Source organism: Perognathus longimembris, chromosome 12, assembly GCF_023159225.1.
Source record: "Perognathus longimembris pacificus isolate PPM17 chromosome 12, ASM2315922v1, whole genome shotgun sequence".
Taxonomy (NCBI): Eukaryota; Metazoa; Chordata; class Mammalia; order Rodentia; family Heteromyidae; genus Perognathus; species Perognathus longimembris.
In genome coordinates, this window is record NC_063172.1 from 51,908,348 (window position 1) to 51,929,291 (window position 20,944).

Below are 20,944 nucleotides of genomic sequence, written 5' to 3' on the forward strand. Positions count from 1 at the left end.
CTCATTCTTGAGAACTGAGCCAAAGAACCTGGTAAACAACTTAACCTTTAAGGTAATAAGTTACATTGGGTTGCTAGGGTGAGTGGGGCATTTTAATTAGTTAAAAATGTATATAGGCTGCTGTACTTCTGCAATAAAGTAGACTTGTCCCTTGAGACCTGTCTCCCATGTCTACATTGTGACTCCATCGCCCTTACCCCCCCACCCCCCACCAAGGACCACCTCCGATGAAGGAACTACAGATACATATCCTGGTCAATATCACCACATTTAGTAATCTGTAAAACCTATATTTTAACTCAGATGATCAGGTTCAAAACCTACCTGCTTAACTGCTACGTATCATAAGATTACAACAATCTATGCTTACACGGTGACAGAAATGGAGCGAGCTGAATAAGTTCACCCATGTTATTCCTTCATTCTTTGGAGAGGAATAGAGATAGATAGATAGATAGATAAATAGATAGATAGATAGATAGATAGATAGATAGATAGATAGATAGATAGATATGCATAGCTATCCAAACACTGTATTATTCCGGGAGCAGGACATAGACATGAACAAGATACAAAGGAGCTGACTCACTGTAGCTTATATTCTACTGGAGTGCAGAACATAAAAATAATGACCAAAAGGTCATTGTATTTCTTTTCTATTTTTTTAGATCCAAGACCAGAACTCAAACTTAATACCTGACACTTGCACTCACTGGCTGGTTCTCTACCAATAGAGCTATATCTCTAATCCTCAAAAGAAAATTTTAAATAACAAAAAGTAGTAAGTCTAGTGTATAACTCAATGATAGAGTACTGGACTAGCAAGCATAAAGCCCTGAGTTTAAATCCCAGTATATTTAGAAAATAAAATAAGCCATGTACTGGTGGCTCACATCTCTAATCCTAGTACTCAGGAGGCTAAGATATGAGAATCTCAGTTTGAAGCCATCCCTGGCAGGAAAGTCTATGAGACACTTATCTCCAATAAAACTACTCCCCTCAAAAAAAAAAACAAAAACAAAAAACCCAGGGTTAGAGCTCTGGCTCAAGTCATAGAGTGCTAGCCTTATGCAAAAGAAGCTCATTTAGTTGGAACAAATACCACTAAACATTACATAATCCAGTGTATTATTTCTAGATGCCGTAACAAAACAGAGCCTGGGAATTTAAACAACAAAAATTAATTTTTCTCACTGTTCTGGAGGCTGTAGGACTAACTTCAGGATGTGAGCCCTGGTGACGACCATCTTCTGGGCTTATAGAAAGCCTAATTTTTTTTCTGTATTCTCTGAAGACAGAGAGACAAAGAGATGTGTGTTGTCTCTTCTAACAAAAACACAAAGCCCTTCAATTGAGGCTCCACAATCATGACTTAAATGTATACCAAAGGCCTTATCTTCAAATACTATCACATTAGAATTTGAGGTCTCAAAATATGAATTTGGAAGGGAGTGAGGCACAAGTAAGACCATAGCAACCAGTAAGAAAATTAAGCTAGAGATGTGCAAATTGCTGAAGACTGAGGGTGGGCTGGAATAAGTAAAAAGCTCCTGAGAAGAATGACGCAAGATGAGTTTGCACATCACACAGGTATTATCTCCCGGCACTTACATAGAAGGTTAGTATGGTACCAGGATATCCTCCATTGCTCTTTAGAAAACACTTGAATTGGCAATTCCTTCAGTGATTTTTATTTTCTGATCTCCTATCTCTTTTCCTGTGTCACAAATAGAATCTGCCACTGGTTCATATTGTTTGGAGGAAGTGGAGGGAGGGCTTAGGGCAAACTTGGTATTCCTTTTTACTTGAATTCAACTGTTTTGTTGTTTTGGAAAACGTGAAAGACTTTCTCAAGGTCTTGAAAAGTCATCATTGTGGAAATTCCTCTGGCTTTTGTGACCCTGTCTTGTAAGGCAATGCTTCTCTGTCTCCTTTCCCCTCCCCCTCATTAAGTCCATTTTCTCTTCCGGTTGTGCACATTTCCCCCAGGTGATCTCACTCACTTCTGTGGTTTCAACTTCCATCAGTAAAATGACAACCCCTAATTTCTCCTGTCTGAGCTCAAGAAAAGAATGTACTATTGTGTTTTTAAAAAGTTAACTAACCCAGATTCAAGTCTGGATTAAGACTCTTAACCTTTTACCCCAAATCCATTCTTTCTGCAATATTTTTGCCTCCATAAATTTCCATCACCAATTACTATGATAAGCACTTGATTCTGTTCTTTCAACACCCACAGTAAGAGGACTTTCAAATCCTATTTTATGTCCATATGCTCTCTACACTCTGCCCCTTCTTCTTTATTCATACCAGAGCCAATCTGGTCTAGCCTTTATGCATAGCTCTACTTTCTTCCCTTACTCCAGTCTTGTATTCTTGGTTCACAGCACTTTTAGTTGTATCATCAAACTAAAAATCTGATCATCAATACTTACGTGAAACTGTAGCTTCTATTATTGATGATCTTCTTGTATCACCTTCCTGTGGTTGTACCTGCACAATCTCTGTATCTTATCTGAGTACATTGGAAACCGTGTATACTGGTATTAGAACTAGGAAACTGAAAGGTAAAACCAAAATCGAGAGACACAAGGTAAAAAAGACAAATGACTACAGAAGCAATACTTGTAAAACTGTTTGGTATAAATAAACTGAAGAATTCATGGGGGGGTGGCGATGTGGAGGGAGGGGGGAATGAGGGAGGAGGTAACAAACAGTACAAGAAATGTATCCAATGCCTAACGTATGAAACTGTAACCTCTCTGTACATCAGTTTGACAATAAAAACTAAAAAAAAAGAAAAATCTGATCATGTCACGCTTAAGCTCAAAATATTTCTAAGTAGTCTTCTGTAAAAAAGTTTTAATCATAGCAAACAGCATCCTTTATTATTACATCCACATCCTATCAGTAGCCTCATCTTCATTCAGTCCCCTGACCCACACATACTCCATGCACAGCCATTCTGAACCACATGAAAATTCCTGGGTCTCTCTTGTACCACATACTTTCTCACATGCTGGCCATTCTGTCCTCATCACCCTTCTCTACGAAAGTATGAATACATACCCATCTTTCAAATGTTGACTTAGGTATTAACTCTACCTACTGGTTTCCTGTCCTCTAGCTTAGGTGTTAGTCTTCCATATGCTCTTATTCACTTTACTCACAGTATTCACCACACTGCGTGGCACCACTAAAATGGCATCTAATATTGTACATTCTCACTTCTTATGTTCAAATATCAATTGCCACTCATCAATGTTATTATATACCCATTTGATTATCTTTTAGATTCAGACTTACTACTTATAATGTACCCTCCACAGTAGCAATGCTTTATTCACCAATGTGTTCCCAGAACCTACAAGATTACCGAATACATAGTAAGTACTTGATAAATGTGAATGTAACAAAAGGATTTCAAAAATGTGTTCACTCTAAAGTTACCAAAACAAGAAGCATAGTAGTGAATAAGTTATGAACGAATGCCCAATCTCAACTGTTTTACAAAGCAATATAAGTCAAAATAAGACCTCTTTTAACTTATTAGACTGCAAAACATTTTAACTTTCTAATCAAGTATGACTATGGAGATATGAGCACAACATTTGTACATGTGTACACCCTTTAAACCATTATTCTCTAGCTAAAAATCTACTATACACATACTCTCTCCAAAATGCCAAAAATAAATCAGGGTACTACCAAAAAAGAAATCAGCAAAATCTCACTTAAATAACTTATCTAGTGATACATTTCAAACTCTTAAGAAAAGAAATGACTAAAATAAAAGCAATAGATAGAAAGAAATGATACCGATCAGGGCAGAAATTACTATGATGGAGACCAAAAGAATAATACAAAGATATAATTTAAAATAATAATTCTTTCGAAAGATAAACAAGATTGACACACCCTTATCCAAACTACCCAAAAGAAAAATAAAGAAAACCTTCAAAAATAAAAGTAGAAATCAAAAAGGGCATATAACAAATACCAGTGAAATTCAGAAGATCATTGGGGAATATTTACAAAAGTAATATTCTAATAAATGAAAAAAATCTACAAGAAATAGACAAACTTCAGATGCATTTGATTTACTAAATAAGGCACTTAAAACAGATCAATAACAAGCAATGAAATTAAAATGGTAATAGTCTCCCCACAAAAAATAAGATCCCACAGATTTGCTGCCAAATTCTACCAGACCTTTAAAGAACAAACACCAATGTTTCTCAAACAATTCCATAAAACAAAATGTGAAGAATGCTATCAAATTCATTCTACAGAACTAGTATTACATTCATACCAAAACCAGATAAGGACATAAGAAAAACAAAACCATAGACCTATTTCCTTCATGAAAATAAAATTTAAAATTCTCAGTTAGATACTTCCAAACTGGATTTGCTGAAACACATTTTTAAAAATAGACCATGATCAGGTTAAATTCATTTCAAAGATGTACTGATGGCTTGATATATGTAATTCAATAAATGTAGTAGATAAAGTAAAGGGCAAAAATCACATGATTGTCTTAATAGTTTCAGAAAAGCCTTCAACAAAATTCAACATCCTTTCCTGATGAAAGCCCTGAAGAGCCAGGCACTAGTGTGGCTCATGCCTCTAATCTTGTCTCCTAGAGAATATGAGACCTGAGGATCACAGTACAAAGCCATGCAGGCAGAAAAATCTCCAACTCTTTTCTTTCTTTCTTTCTTTCTTTCTTTCTTTCTTTCTTTCTTTCTTTCTTTCTTTCTTTCTTTCTTTCTTTTCTTTTCTCTTCTTTCTTTCTTTCTTTCTTTCTTTCTTTCTTTCTTTCTTTCTTTCTTTCTTTCTTTCTTTCTTTCTTTCTTTCTTTCTTTCTTTCTTTCTTTCTTTCTTTTCCAGTACTCGGGCTTGAACTCCAGGGCCTGAGCACTGTCCCTGGCTTCTCCCACAGCGCCACTTCCAGCTTTTTCTATATATGTGGTGTTGAGGAATTGAACCCAGGGCTTCATGTATATGAGGTGAACACTTTACCACTAGGCCATATTCCCAGCCCCAATCTCCAACTCTTATCTCCAATTAATCAGCAAATAGTCAGAAGTGGAGGTATGACTCAAGTGGTAGAGCACCAGCCTTAAGCTGGGGGGAAAAAAACTATGTTAAGTGAAGTAAGTGAGGTCCAGAGAGACAAAGTACACTTATTCTCTCTCATATGTGGATGCTATGCCTAATTTGTAAATGTACAAGTAAACATATATTGGGATGTATGCAAGTGTACACAAATGTATTAATTGAGGGGAAGAATACAAATGGTGTAATTATTCAGAAAAACGAACTCACTATTCAACAAAATGAATACCAGGAAACTGGTACTTGAAAGGTGGGATTAGGGAATCAAAGGCAGAAGGCTAGATTTATGAAGAGAGGAAAATGTAGTTATAATATTCAAAGCATAGCTTATGAAACTAGGAAAATTGAGGGGAATGGGAATGAGGGAGAATGATAAAAGAGCTGACATCAATCAAGATGCATTGTATTTATAAACTGATTATGAATTGTAACTCCTTTGTATGACTTAAAGGTAATGAAATATAATTTTTAAAAAAAAGTTCCCAAGAAAGCTAGGAAGAGAAGGAACATACCTTAACATAATAAAAGCTATCTATGTATTCTAAAACTATAACAAACATCATATTAATAAGAATAAAAATGAAATCATTTCCTCTGAACCCAGGAATGAGATGAGGGTGTCTGTTCTTCTCACTCCCTTTCAAAATAGTGCTGGAATTTTTATCCAGACAGTAAGGTTAGAAAAAGAAAAGAAAGGGATATTATCCGTATGTTTTGCTAGTGTGATCCCATGCTTAAAAGACTATAAAGACTCAATCAAAATTATTAGGTCTGACAAATGCCTGACAAAGTAGCAAGATACAAAATTAATGTACAAAATACTATATTTCTACACAACATTAACAAACATGCTAAAGAAAAAATCAGAGAAACAATCTCATTCATATTAGCCTCAAAAAATGAAATACCTCATTATAAACTAAACAAGAAGGTGAAAGTCTTCTATAATTAAAACCATAAAACACTAAAAATAAATAGAAGAGGCTTTAAGATGGAAACACATTCACTGTTCATGGATTGGCAGAATTAATAGTGAAGAAATGGACATATTATTAAAACCAATGTACATGTGTAATGAAATCCCTATCATTAGATGAATGCAATTTTTCACAGAAAAAGTAGAATCAATTCTAAAATTCATATGGAAACATAAAGAGAGGCTGAAGAGCCAAAGCAGCCATGAACATATAGAGCAACATTTTACCTCAAAGACATAGAAACAAAATCATCATGATAATAGCACAAAAAATAAGCACAGAGACTAAAGGAATAGAATAGATGATCCAGAAGTAAGACTACACCCCTAAAGCTTTCTGATTCTCAAAAAATGGCCAAGAGATACAATGAAAAACTAATATGGGGAAATAGACTGTCTTCATGTAGAAGGCTGAAGCTAAATCCCTACCTCTCCTCTTATACAAAAAATCAACTCAGAATAGATCAAAGACTTTACAACACTAGAAACTGGCACTATTGCATGAAAACATCAAAAGATACAAGAATAAACAACATTTTTCTCATTAGGACTCCAAGAGTTCAAGAAACAAGAGCAAGAATTGACAAATGGTGGCCAGTCATTGAGAGCTCATGCCTCTAATCCTAGAGTTGAGTTCTAAGCATCATGGTTCAAACACAACCTGGGAAGGAAAGTTGATGAGACATTTATCTCCAATTCATCTCTGAAGAGCTGGAAGTAGACCTGTGGCTCAAGTGGTAGAGTGAACATAAAAGCTCAAGGACAGCATACAGTCTCTAAATTCAATCCCCAGAACTAGCGCATGCACGCGCGCGCACGCACACACACGAGATAGATAGAGAGAGAGAGAGAGAGAGAGAGAGAGAGAGAGAAATGGGATTGTATAAAATTAAAAAGCTTCTGAACATAATAAGCAAACAATTATCAGGATTTGTACAGATGGGAGAAAATATTTGTCAGATACTCATCAAAGGATTAATTTTTGGATAAATAGTCAAAAACAAGACCAAATAAAGGATGATAGAATTAATAAATGAACCAATGGGATACATTTTACTTCTCAAACGAAATACAAATGCTCAATAAATACATGAACAAATGTTCAATATTCTTAGCCATAAAAGAAGTGAAAATAAAAACTATAGAATGACTATCATAAAGAAAAAAAAATAACAAATGCTGGCAAGAATACAAGGAAATAGGAACCCTGGGTTGGTGGGATAGTGTTAGTTGGAAGCAAATTAGTTTAAGTCACTATGGTAATTAGTCATGGATTCCTCAAGACTCTAGGAAGTATGATATGTTCCTGCTATATCACTCCTACACATATATCCAAAGGAATTTAAGTCTACAATAGAGATGCCTACAATAAAAATGGCATGCATGCCATGCAATAAACATAACCATAGCATGATTCCTAATAGGCAAGCTATGAGATCAGCCTAAGTGCTCATTAACAGAGAACAGATTAAAAATATATGGCATATAATCACAATGGAGTATAATTTATTTTTTAAAAAGAAAGCAAATCAGTCTAATTTTAGGAAATTAGATGGAACTGAAATTCATCATGTTAAAATTCAACTCAGAAAACCCATTTTGTCTCAAATGTTGACTCTAGCCCGACCACACCAAGCTGGGCTGCGACCCCTGCGCGCTGTTCTCGGCCTGTGCCTCCCCGGCGGCAGCTACGGCAGCTGTGAAGACCCTGAACCCCAAAGCTGAGGTGGCCTGCGCACAGACAGCGCTGGCGGTCAACATCGCCGCTGCACGCAGGGGCTGCTGGACGTGCTGAGGATCAACCTGGGGCCTAAGGGCACCATGAAGATGCTCGTTTCCGGCGCCAGAGACATCAAACTGACAAAAGATGGCAATGTGCTGCTACATGAGATGCAAATTCAGCATCCGACAGCCTCCTTAATAGCAAAAGTAGCAACAGCTCAGGATGACATAACTGGTGATGGTACTACTTCCAATGTCCTTATCATTGGAGAGCTGCTGAAGCAGGCAGATCTCTACATTTCTGAAGGTCTTCATCCCAGAATAATCACTGAAGGTTTTGAAGCTGCAAAGGAAAAGGCCCTTCAGTTTTTGGAACAAATCAAAGTAAACAAAGAAATGGACAGGGAAACCCTTATAGATGTGGCCAGAACATCTCTCAGTACTAAAGTTCATGCTGAGCTAGCAGACATCTTAACAGAGGCTGTAGTGGATTCTATTTTGGCCATTAAAAAAAAAAAAGATGAACCTATTGACTTGTTCATAGTTGAGATCATGGAGATGAAACATAAATCTGAAACTGCCACAAGCTTAATAAAAGGACTTGTTTTAGATCATGGGGCATGACATCCTGACATGAAGAAAAGAGTAGAAAATGCATACATCCTTACATGCAATGTATCATTAGAATATGAAAAAACAGAAGTGAATTCTGGCTTTTTCTACAAGAGTGCATAAGAGAGAGAAAAACTAGTAAAAGCTGAAAGAAAATTTATTGAAGATAGAGTTAAAAAATAATAGAACTGAAAAGGAAAGTTTGTGGAGATTCAGAAAGAGGGTTTATTGTTATTAACCAGAAGGGAATTGACCCATTTTCCTTAGATGCTCTCGCAAAATAAGGCATAGCTGCTCTGCGCAGAGCTAAAAGAAGAAATATGGAGAGACTAACTCTTGCTTGTGGTAGCTCTAAAGTCTTTTGATGACCTAAATCCTGACTGTTTGGGACATGCAGGACTTGTCTATGAGTATACATTGGGAGAAGAGAAGTTCACCTTTATTGAGAAATGTAACAATCCCCGTTCTGTCACATTATTGGTCAAAGGACCAAATAAGCACACACTCACTCAAATCAAAGATGCAGTAAGAGGGCTGGGGATATGGCCTAGTGGCAAGAGTGCTTGCCTCTTATACATGAGGCCTTGGGTTCAATTCCCCAGCACCACATATACAGAAAATGGCCAGAAGTGGCGCTGTGGCTAAAGTGGCAGAGTGCTAGCCTTGAGCAAAAGAAGCCAGGGACAGTGCTCAGGCCCTGAGTCCAAGCCCCAGGACTGGCCAAAAAAAAAGATGTAATAAGAGATAGCTTGAGGGCCATCAAAAATGCTATTGATGATGGCTGTGTGGTCCCAGGCGCTGGTGTAGTGTAAGTGGCAATGGCCGAGGCCCTGATGAAATACAAGCCAAGCGTAAAAGGCAGGGCCCAGTTTGGAGTCCAAGCATTTGCGGACGCATTGCTCATTATTCCCAAGGTTCTTGCTCAGAAATCTGGTTTTGACCTTCAGGAAACATTAGTTAAAATTCAAGCAGAACATTCAGAATCAGGTCGACTTGTAGGTATGGACTTGAACACAGGTGAACCACTGGTAGCAGCAGAGGCAGGCATATGGGATAACTATTGTGTGAAGAAACAGCTTCTTCACTCCTGCACTGTGACGAGTTGATGAGATCATGCGAGCTGGAATGTCCTCTCTAAAAGGTTGAATCAAAGCCTCTGATAGCGGAATCTTGACTACAGTATGATGCTGATGAATACAGATATGGAACTTTTTTCCAAGCTTCAAATAATTTTCAAAGGAATCTGAAAAATGGATACTTGACACCCATTCAATTTATGACATTGTGAAATTATAGTTACAGTATTTTTTAAATTGTACTGAACGTACACATAAAGCAGGTCTAAGGAGCAGGATGTTTTGTTTTGATTTGCAGTGGTATAAAATTACTATTAGATAAGCATATGTTACCTAACTTGTTTATTATTAAATGTTCCCTGGAAAATGTTAATGGTTTAATTGTGGCTGTATTCTAACCAAGTTTCCCATTAAACATTTAAGTACTAAAAAAAAAATGTTGACTCTAGACCTAAAAGGTAAAAATGAAGATGTCATAACTGTAAAGGGGGGCTTGATTGGGTAGAGAAAACGGAGGTAAAAAGAGGAGAGAAAGAAGAAGGTGATGGAGGGGAGATGTCATTGAATTATGTTTCTTGCATGTATGAAAATGTAATAGTGAAATCTGTTTAATATTGTTTCAAGTGGGATGAGGGAGGACAAGAAAGATTAATGAAAAGGGTACATTTGTTCAAAGCATATCATGTATTTTATGGAAATATCACAATAAAACAATTTTAAAATTACATATGCTTCAAATAGTTAAAAACTTGACAAATATTGTAACAAATTTGAAAAGTTTTAGTTTCAGGAATATGAAACCCTTATGCAGAAATAAATTATTGAAGTGTGGTCCAAATATAATGGAACTCCATTAAATTATTCTGTATATATTCTCAAATGGACTATACTGATCTTACATTATCATGGAAAGTTACATCTCATCCTTTTCTATTGTTATGATGTATCAAATAATTTATGAGTCCATTGACAGATGTTAGCTATCTTTGAACACTCAGAAATCCATTAGATTAAATACAACCATCCACTTGGATATAGTTTAATTTTCTAGTATAACATGATTGTTAACATAATTTAAATGGCTTCATGATTCCTTTTCTTTAGAAAGAAATCCAGCATTAAAACTTCTTTGTGAAGAAAACACAAAATATGGATACTTCTGTACAAAAGTTGGTTTGCTACTATTTATACAAAGATTTGGGTGATATGAGAATACATGTTTTTGCACCTAGGCACGTCATATGCCAGAGGACTCTTTCTGCTATAAATGGAAGCATTTTCTACTTAACAATTTCGTAGTCCTGAACATTCCTGGTTGTAAAACATGGTCTCATCTTATAAAGAGACTAAAAAGCAAAGCCAGATACATAAGATAGGAAAAATGTGTGACCAGGATAAAAAAGAGGCTGTCAAACCCAGTTGTTCAGCTGTGAGATGAGGTAGAAGACAAACGATATCTCTCCAGATGCTAGACATAACTAAAAGCAAGGCAGCAGACATTTGTATTCATCTCTTTCTAGTGACAAGATTATGATTCTCTCTTTCCTTGTTATCAGCTCTTGTGGTTTAGATGAGCCTGACACTCATCCAGTTTCAGGTCATGTACACGTGACCCAGAAAACACCAAGCAGTTACCAAAACACTTGATTTTGCTCCTTCAGTGGGCTTTGAAAGTGTGTAATGTGCATAGATTTGGAATTTTTCCTAGATTATTCTGTAGTGGTCCACTATAAATCCCCACATGAAACTAATAATGTAACTAATACGGTCAAATTTCCAAAATAGACACACAGAGTCAAGATGTTGGCAAATTACTGAGCCTGGAGCACTAAGCATCTGGCTCCCAAACTTCAAGACTAAATCCACCTGCCGTTTCAAACCACATAGATAAGAAGCTTCCAACACAATAGGTTCTCAGGGAACTCTCTACTCTGTGGCCACATCAGGCTGATTCTTTCCTGAGTATAATGTTTGTGACCACAACTTCTGAAATAAGACATGCACTCACTTTAAAACTCCATCACTAATGCAAAAGCCATTCATATTCAGAATGTGAATCTGCTGGACAGTTCCTATTTTTGCGAGTAGCAGGCACAACGGTGGCATTTGAGCAATACAAAATGTTAGCGACGACAATCACAAATAATTGAAAAGAGAGATGAAGGCTTGTCGTCTTCTTCTGTAATAGTACACTAGTTTATTTCTTATGATAACCTAGTAAACAGGATTGGCACCATTTTCCTCATTGAAAGGATAAAGAAACTAGTAACTGTGTGTGAATTCTAAAAACTCGAATTGTAGAAACATTAACACCTCCTAATCAATATTATATAGCACTTTCCCAATATGTACTAGGCACCATACTAGGAACTTAAAATAAAATGAAAAGCATGAAAATGAGATGGGAAGGTCACATGACTTGTCTAAGTCTGTGAAAGTATATGCAGTCTAAATCTGAGCCCCACCAAAGTAGCAAAGAAACCTCAGGCTGTGAGTTTTTCTTGGGGAAAAAAACCTAGCTCACCTAGTCTGCTGAGTACCCTTAGCTTGAAAAGCAAAATTCTGTCTTAAAACATAATTCTAATGTATTTATTCTCAAGAATAAAGGTATCAAATATTTTTCTTGGAATACAATGGAGAGAATTCAAACTCTACATCACAATAGACCTGTTGCTAGGTGTGTTGTGCATACCTGTAATTCCAGCACTCAGGAATCTGAGGTAAAAGGATAGTGACTTCAGAATAGGCTACACAGCAACTTGAGGTGATACTCTATCTCAAAAACACATAAATAGCCGCCTTGAACAATTATCGTGCACTTTAACACAAATGAATGTTAGGGAGCTGAAACATGTTCTGCCTGGGATGTAGGTACTAGGAAGAAACATTCAGGCAAAAGGAGATGATGAAGAAGAATGAATGTGGTTGAAATACTTTATATACATGCATGAAAATGAATCAGTGAAGCCTTGTGAGACTGGTCTTGGATGTGGGATGGAGAGAAAATAACAGAAGGATTGATTTGTATCAAGACACATTGTCTACCTAAATGGACGTGTTCAAATATACCCTTTGTACAACTAATTGATGCTAAGACAAAAAACACACACACACAAAGATAGGTCTATTTATCAACAGAAAAAAACATATGTATTCATGGTTTTATACACACACCCTCATGTAATATTTCTATCAATCACTTGGTTTCTTTGTTTATTGAACTGCACACAGAAATAAGAATACATACAGTCTTCAAGGCAGAGGCAGAAGGATTGGCATTTACAAGCCAACCTAGCTACATAGCAAGAGCATATCTCAAAAAAAATATTATAGATGTATTGTGAAGTCAAAAATGATGAATGAAAATGATTCATACTAAGGATGAGTTCAGTAAACACCAATTGTTCTTATTATTTCTTTAAATACTAGAGTACTCCAGTTTTAGAATGGAAATGCAAAATTTCTTCCCATTCTTTTGGTTTGAGACAAAGAAATGCTCAGACTAGTCTTTAATCTTCATAATGGATTGTATAGCCAAACCCAGTGGAAATGCCTGTAGCTAGCTAATCAACTCACACTAATTATCAGGCCCCAACTTTACATACTGTATTCCAACTAAGTCTTCAGTGAAAGTGCTCCAAAATCCATAGCCGCTTCCTTTTCCTATCCCCATATAATGGCTTTCCCTGTTGTTGTTGTTTTTAATTTCATTTTCAAACAGATGCTGTAACTAAGCATTTTGTTTTTGAGTTCTTTTTTATTTTCAAGATGCTCTACAGAGGGGTTACACAGTTACATACTTATGGTAGTGAATACATAGACATTTCTTGTCTTACTTGTTACCCCCTTCCTCATTTTTCATCCACCTTCCCTCCCCCAACCCACCTCCCCTTGCTTTCATCAGTTTTTAAAAATCTTCCCCTTGATGGACATTGTCATCCTAGTCTACAGTGCTTATGACTTCTATGATTATTAAAAATAAAACTAAGCATTTTATAAGCAAAACTAGTAGTAGAAGAGCTCAGACTTCAGAGACTCCTGGGGTCCAATCGCAGCTGCTCCAGTGTGAGACTTCTGACTCTCACTTTTCTTTTGTGTAAAATGTAGAGGACCTTTTCTTCCATCAGGTCCAGAAAGTGCTCCAACCCTTCTACCACACCTGCTTTGCTCTACTATTTTAAACTCAATCTGATTGAATAAAGATTCTTGAGAAATCTGTAGATTTTCACAGTTCTATCGATATCTTCTAATTTAGTTTATTTTTCAGTTTTGACACAATAAAAGTCACAGCTTTTCCCTGAAAAATAACAAGCACTGGATATATAATCTTAAGAAGCATTTGTTTATTAGACTAAATTTGAAAAGAGCAGGCTGTATTTGAATGGGCATTCAAGGTTGAATTTGCAACACTGAGTCCAACTTTGGAGAATCTTCAATTTCTCTCCTTCCTTTTTTTGTTTTGTTTTGTTTTGTTTTGTGTTGGAGTTTTTTGTGTTTTTGTCTTTGTCTTTTAAGAAAGCCACTAGAGGAACTTAGATCAATATAAATGAAAGAATTTTGCTGCTGCCATTCCAAAAGATAAATTCCTCCTTAGAGAAAACTCCTCTGCTCCTTTAAGCAAATCTACTACTGACAAAAATATTTCTCTCTTTTCTGGGTAATCAATTTAAAAACCTGCTCCAATATGAAGAGAAAGGCTTTTTGATATCTAACAATGATCTTTTTTTTTTCAAATTTTTCTTATCAAACTGATGTACAGAGAGGTTACAGTTTCATACATTAGGCATTGGATACATTTCTTGTACTGTTTGTTACCTTGTCCCTCATACCCCCTTCCCTCCTCCCCCTTTCCCTTTCCCTCCCCCCCTTGGAGGTGTTCAGTTCACTTACACCAAACAGTTTTGCAAGTATTACTTTGTAGTTGTTTGTCTTTTTTTACCCTGTGTCTCTCAAATTTGGTATTCCCTTTCAATTTCCTACTTCTAACAATGATCTTGTAGAAGAAAAGAAAAGCAAGTACAAGATGTCAATATTCCCTACTTTCTAATGAAAAATTATTTACGGATCTTGTTTTGTCCCCTAGATAGAGGCTATTTTCAATCAAACGAACTGAAAGAAACCTGGAGAAATAGTTCAACGGCTGCTGAAAGTTCTTTGATAAAGCATCCCGCTGGGGTCAAAACTTTTAAGATCTAGGAAGTTACTCTAGAGATCATTCGCCCACGGGAATGTGGTATCTAGGGACCCAGCAAGGTTAATGCAAATTATCCGCGAGCTTACCCCTGAGACTGCAAGCGGTTCCATAAACATTACCTTTGCGATCCCAAGCAGAGAAATGATATGCTTGACTTTGGTTAGCATTTTCAAGGAGACAAAACCTGAAAATGTTAGTGAAATGAAGACTTGGGTTTATAGGCCAAGCTGTCACTGGGCTGTTGAGTTATGAGGCTAGGCTTTCAGTAGCCGCCACATTAGAGGTCAAGCACTTCTAGGTCAACTTTCACCTCATTCAGAAAACCCGTGATGAAATTTCAAAGGCTCTTTTTTGGAGTTTTAGTAAGTTAGGTTAGCCTGAAAGAGAAAGAAAAGCTGAGCAAGGATGAGACATTTCATAATCTTTGTCCAGTGTTGTGCTCTTTCTTTTTCTCTTACAAAGCTGGTAGGATCACACAAGGCTAGCATGGATTCTAGTGGTACCTAAAGAGTTTTACATGCATGGCGTTTAGTTCTAGCTACAGTCTTCAGAATAAGCACTTTCTGATCATTCCAGTTTCACTGATGAGAAAAAAAAAAATGGTGCCTGGATAGGTTAATTGACTTGTCTGGTACTCTTTCCCAAGGAGGCTTGTCTGGTACTCTTTCCCAAGGACTTGTCTGGTACTCTTTCCCAAGGAGGCTTGCTCCAGATCCTGTGCTCTTAAAAACTGCATAGGGAACATGGTGCTGGTGTCTCATGCCTGCTATCCTAGCTACTCAGGAGGCTGAGCTCTCAGGATCTTGGTTCAAAATCGGCCTAGGCAGGAATCTGTAAAATGTTTATCTCCAATTAATCAACAAAAAGCTGGAATTGGAAGTAGCATTTCAGAGTGCTCATTGCTTTATCACATAATCTCAATTAAATCCCACAGCAGTCATTTTACAGTCCCAGAAGACAAAGGCTCAGAGGAGTTGAGCACTTGAACAATGTCACACAGGCAAATCCAAATCTCCCTCCCTGCATGGATCTGGGGGGGATTTGTTCTTACCAACAAAAGAACCATTCACTCTTTGTATGTTCTGGATCATGTAAAACCTCCCAGAACCAGGTTCAGACATTTATGAACAAACAAGAGAAAAAGAATAAAACCAGAAGGACATGTGGGGTTAGAGGTGGATGGCTAAACTAAATAATTGCCTTCCACAAAAGGAGGAAGAGCTACAAAAGGAAGAAAATTGAATCAACCCTGTATACATCAAAAGGAATAGCGTAAATGAAAGTTTAGAGAAGGTTTGTGTCTTCATCTCTCAGATACTATAACAAAGCATTATACATGAGATGGATTCTCAAAATGAATGTATTTCTCACTTAGTTCTAGCAGCAGGAACTCTGATGTTATCAGCACCAGCAGGTTCTGGTGAGGACTTGACAGGTTGCAGACCATAATACTTCCTTGTATCCTCCCATGGTGAAAAGAGCTTGAGAGTTCTCTGGCCTCTTTCTATAAGAATATAAATCCCATTCATTGTGCCTTTGTGGCTTAATGGTGGAGTCCAAAAACTCCAAGTGCCACAACACTGGGATTAGAAGTTCAACATAAAAATGTTGGACAACACCAACGCAGGGGCTGGGAATATGGCCTAGTGGCAAGATTGCTTGTGTCGTATACATGAAGCCCTGGGTTCGATACCCCAGTACCACATATACAGAAAACGGCCAGAAGTGGCGCTGTGGCTCAGGTGGCAGAGTGCTAGCCTTGAGCAAAAAGAAGCCAGGGACAGTGCTCAGGCCCTGAGTCCAGGCCCAGGACTGGCCAAGGCAACAAACAGTACAAGAAATGTATCCAATGCCCAACGTATGATACTGTAACCTCTCTGTACGTCAGTTTGATAATAAAAATTTGAGGAAAAAAAAATCAGACCACTGCAATCTGTTAGGGTAACTGTTAAAGCAGATTCAGATATGAGAAGTAAAATATTTGAGCATATAGAGAGTGACAGGAAAACAACGGTGATAAGAGCAGCTGGCCACCGAGCCCCGGGTGGCGCTGGGGCCGGGGCGGCGGCTGGCTACCCGCGCTGGCAGGACGTGTCCGTGCGCGGCCTGGGCGTGCTCAGCCAGTTCCTGGCGCGGCGCAGCGCGGCGCTGCGCGGGCCACGTGGACTACCTGGTGTGCGCCGACGTGGACATGGAGTTCGCCGACCACGTGGGCACGGAGATCCTGACCCCGCTCTTCGGCACCCTGCATCCCGGCTTCTACAGGGCCAGGCGGGACGCCTTCACCTACGAGCGCAGGCCCGGGTCCCAGGCCTACATCCCCCGGGACCAGGGCGACATGGGGGTCAGTGGCGGAGGTGCAGCGGCTCACCAAGGCCATGAGGCCATGGTGCGGGACTGGGCCAACAACATCGATGCTGTGTGGCACTACGAGAGCCACCTGAACAAGTACCTGAGGCTCCACCACAAGCCCACCAAGGTGCTGTCCCCCGAGGACTTGTGGGACCCGCACATGCTGTCCCGGCCCTCTGTCCTGAGGAAAATGCGGTTCATAGCCGTGCCCAAGAACCACCAGGCCATCTGCAACAGATAGCAGGACTTCAGGGAGGGGTCTGGGAGGCCCAGGGCCGGGCGGGCAGCCAGGATGCCCCCTCCCACCCCCCGCCCCGTGCTGGACTGGAAGGGACTTAGAGAAAAGTGTTAGTGGCCTGTCTTCCTCTGACACAGCAGAAGTTGCTGAACGTGCCCCCACCCCCCACTCCCATTGCATCCGGAGGCCGGCAGGCAGCCAGCCACCGGCTGGCCACGGAGACAGGCGTGCTACTCGCATACCCTCACCATCGGCCCCCACTGCGTGTCCTTGGCTCGGGAGGCAGGTGGTCCCAGTCCCCTCCACAATGAGGGGTGAGCGGGAGGACGGAAGCGCAGGTGGCGGGCCTGTCTTCAGCCTTGGGTGCTTCCTCTTGTTTGCGCGGATGCCTTTGTGCCTTCTCTTGGTTTCTTCTTTTTTGGGGGGGGGAAGCTTCTCAAAATATAATTTAAAACTATTTTGTACCAGTACAATATATTAATTTTACAAATGTAAAATTTTATCAGCTGTTAAAGCATTTGCAAAAACCACACATTCTACTTCAGCTTTATTGCACAATATCTATAAGAAAATATTAATTTTTAAATTAGAAAATATAAAAATGCTTTCAATATAGAAGAGACGATCTGATTTTAAAGATAATATTCTATAAGAATGTCTACCCAGAAAATAACAAATTTTCACAGGATACCAAGAGCTGGATAGATGCTCCAGCAAATCTGGTACAAAGTTCTGTTTAAAACCAGTCCAAAATACTTCTCTTGGTTTCTTGTGAGGTTCTCTGGGCTTTTGAAGGACAAGGGTGGGCTTCCCAAGAACATTGGTTATTGACCATGAGATAAACTCCCATAGCTGCTAAAAAAAAAAAAAAGAAAACAATGGTGATAAAATGATAGTAGCTACCATTAAGACAGCATTTATTGAGTATCAGAAATTAGTCTAAGTACCTTATATTAAGAACCTCATTTAATCCCCAACACCATTCCATAAAATAAGTTCTACCATGGCTCACAATTTATGGATGAAGAAACAGGGAAATATGGTATGTCACTAATAAGCAACTCAAGCTATTAAAGTCAGAACCAATTCTATATTTATTTGTGAGATACAGTAGAGAGCTACATTTATCTATTATAGAACTTTATGTGACTTCATACACGAAATCCCAATTACATGCAACTCTCTCATCATTTTACATGATTTTAAACCTGCTAATCTCTTTGAAAAGATTTATGCCAATTTTTCTGTTAAGATGAACATTCATATGAAGTGTGTGTGTGTGTGTGTGTGTGTGTGTGTGTGTGTGTGTGTGTGTGCTGGTCCTAGAGCTTGAACTAAGGGCTAGGTTGCTGTTCCTGAGCTTTTTTTTTTTTTTTTTTTTTAGTTTTTATTATAAAACTGATGTACAGAGAGGCTACAGTTTCATACATTAGGCATTGGATACATTTTTTGTACTGTTTGTTACCTTGTTCCTCATACCCCCCTCCCCCCTCCCCCTTTCCCCCCCTGAGGTGTTCAGTTCACTTACACCAAACAGTTTTGCAAGTATTCCTGAGCTTTTTTATTCAAGTCTAGTGCTCTTCCACTTGAGCCACAAGTCCACTTCTGACTTTTTTGATAGTTAATTAGATCTAAGAATCTCACAGACTTTCCTGCTGGGCTAGCTTTGAACCCAGATCCCCAAATGTCAACCTCCTAAGTAGCTAGGATTATAGACATGAGCAACCGACTAGTGCTCAGCATTAGGAAACTTATTAAAAGAATAAATAAACCATACATTTGCATCTTAATTTGATCATAGTCCAATTTAAATCATGAGTTCTTAGGTCTGTCGTTCTATTATTTTCCTTCCTTCTCCCTGCAATTGAAAAGTCATTAGGAAAACCCCAGAAAGACAGGAATGATGGCCTGCAGGAGGATTGTGTTAGAGCTGAGGAGAAAAAGCAGCTTGAGAATTTCAATGGTTGGAGAAGATGCTAGAACCAGGTCCCAATGGGTATTTCAGTGCAGCTAGGGATGGCAACCCATGTAAAGATGGTGCTTGAGTTAGGAAAGCAGGGTCAGACTGGCAAAGTCATTAATGACTATATACAAAAGCAGAGCAAAATAACAAAGCACAAAGGCCAGACTTCTCAGTGACTGAGAAGAAGACTAAAGCATTGGATTGGTATTAGTGTTTTCAGCATATGTTCATGCTTTCAATAAATATAGGTATGAATGTTTATAGATATTTCTTAGCTCTGGCCTAGAGCTCTGCTCACAGTGAGCAGAGCTAACATCTATCATTCAGAACTCAGCTTATAAATTCTGATCTGCAGTCAAAGTAACTGGGACTTCTTAGAGGAACAGCTGAGTTTCAATATAAAATGATCATGAAACATCTTTTGGCACCAGACAATAAGAAAGTTCTTTTTTTTAAGTAGTGATAACATGTCAAAAGAACATAAAAACCAGTGCAAGTGAGCATTTCATAGCCAAATCTGGTACAATCTGATCATCCAAATAACAGTGATATATCCTTAACCATCAGGGAAATGCAAATCCAAACAACAGGAAAATTTCATCTCACACCAGCCAAAATATGGCCATCACAAGAAAACAAAGAAAACAAATGTTCGTGAGGATGGATAAAATGTAGATGGGGGGGGGATATTTGTACAATGATAATAAGAATGAAAATTACTCTAGCCACCACAGAAATCAGTGTGGAGATTCCTTAAGAAACTAAAAATAAAATTCAAAGGGAATACCAAATTCGAGAGACACGGGGTAAAAAAAGAGAAATAACTACAAAAGCAATACTTGCAAAACTGTTTGGTGTAAGTGAACTGAACAACTGGGCGGGGGGGAGGGAAGGGGGGGAGGGAGGGGGGCATGAGGGACAAGGCAACAAACAGTACAAGAAATGTATCCAACGCCCAACGTATGATACTGTAACCTCTCTGTACGTCAGTTTGAAAATAAAAATTTGAGAGAAAAAAAAAAAATAAAATAAAAGGAACAGCAAAAAAAAAAAAAAAAAAAAAAAGAAGGTGAAAGTTGCCTTCTCCTGCTTAATATGTCCCAGAGTCCTAGTAAGGAAAGAGACCTTATATGTTGTCATCTACTTTAATTTTCTAATTTCAAAGCTGAAGAAAACAACTATAAACTTCAGTAACTTCCCAGTATCATTGCATGAAGTAATAAAAAGGAGACACTAGAACGGTGAAAAAAAAAAAAAAAAAAAAGAAACTAAAAATAACACTACCATATATTCTCGTGCTACCGTTCGTTCTTGGACATGGATTTGAAGGCATATAAAGAATCATGCAGGGCTGGAGATATAGCCTAGTGGCAAGAGTGCCTGCCTCGGATACACGAGGCCCTAGGTTCGATTCCCCAGCACCACATATACAGAAAACGGCCAGAAGTGGCGCTGTGGCTCAAGTGGCAGAGTGCTAGCCTTGAGCGGGAAGAAGCCAGGGACAGTGCTCAGGCCCTGAGTCCAAGGCCCACGACTGGCCAAAAAAAAAAAAAAAAAAAAGAATCATGCAAAAGAGATGCTTGTACATCCATGTCTATAGCAGCACTGTTTACAATAGGCAAGTAAGGGAACCATGCAGAAGCACAATAGCTGATAATTAGATGGAAAAATAAACATATATGCAATGGGA

At 38.4% G+C, this 20,944-nt stretch overlaps 2 pseudogenes across 1 annotated transcript; both read left to right on the forward strand.

Annotated features, from left to right (window-relative positions):
- The first annotated feature begins 1,569 nt into the window (after positions 1 to 1,569).
- LOC125360623 lies at positions 1,570 to 9,880 on the forward strand (annotated as a pseudogene). Its single transcript, XR_007212780.1, has 3 exons — positions 1,570 to 1,590; positions 7,719 to 8,964; positions 9,174 to 9,880. The product of XR_007212780.1 is annotated as a T-complex protein 1 subunit zeta-like (transcript).
- Positions 9,881 to 16,666: 6,786 nt separating this feature from the next.
- LOC125360624 lies at positions 16,667 to 17,530 on the forward strand (annotated as a pseudogene).
- The last annotated feature ends 3,414 nt before the right edge of the window (positions 17,531 to 20,944 follow it).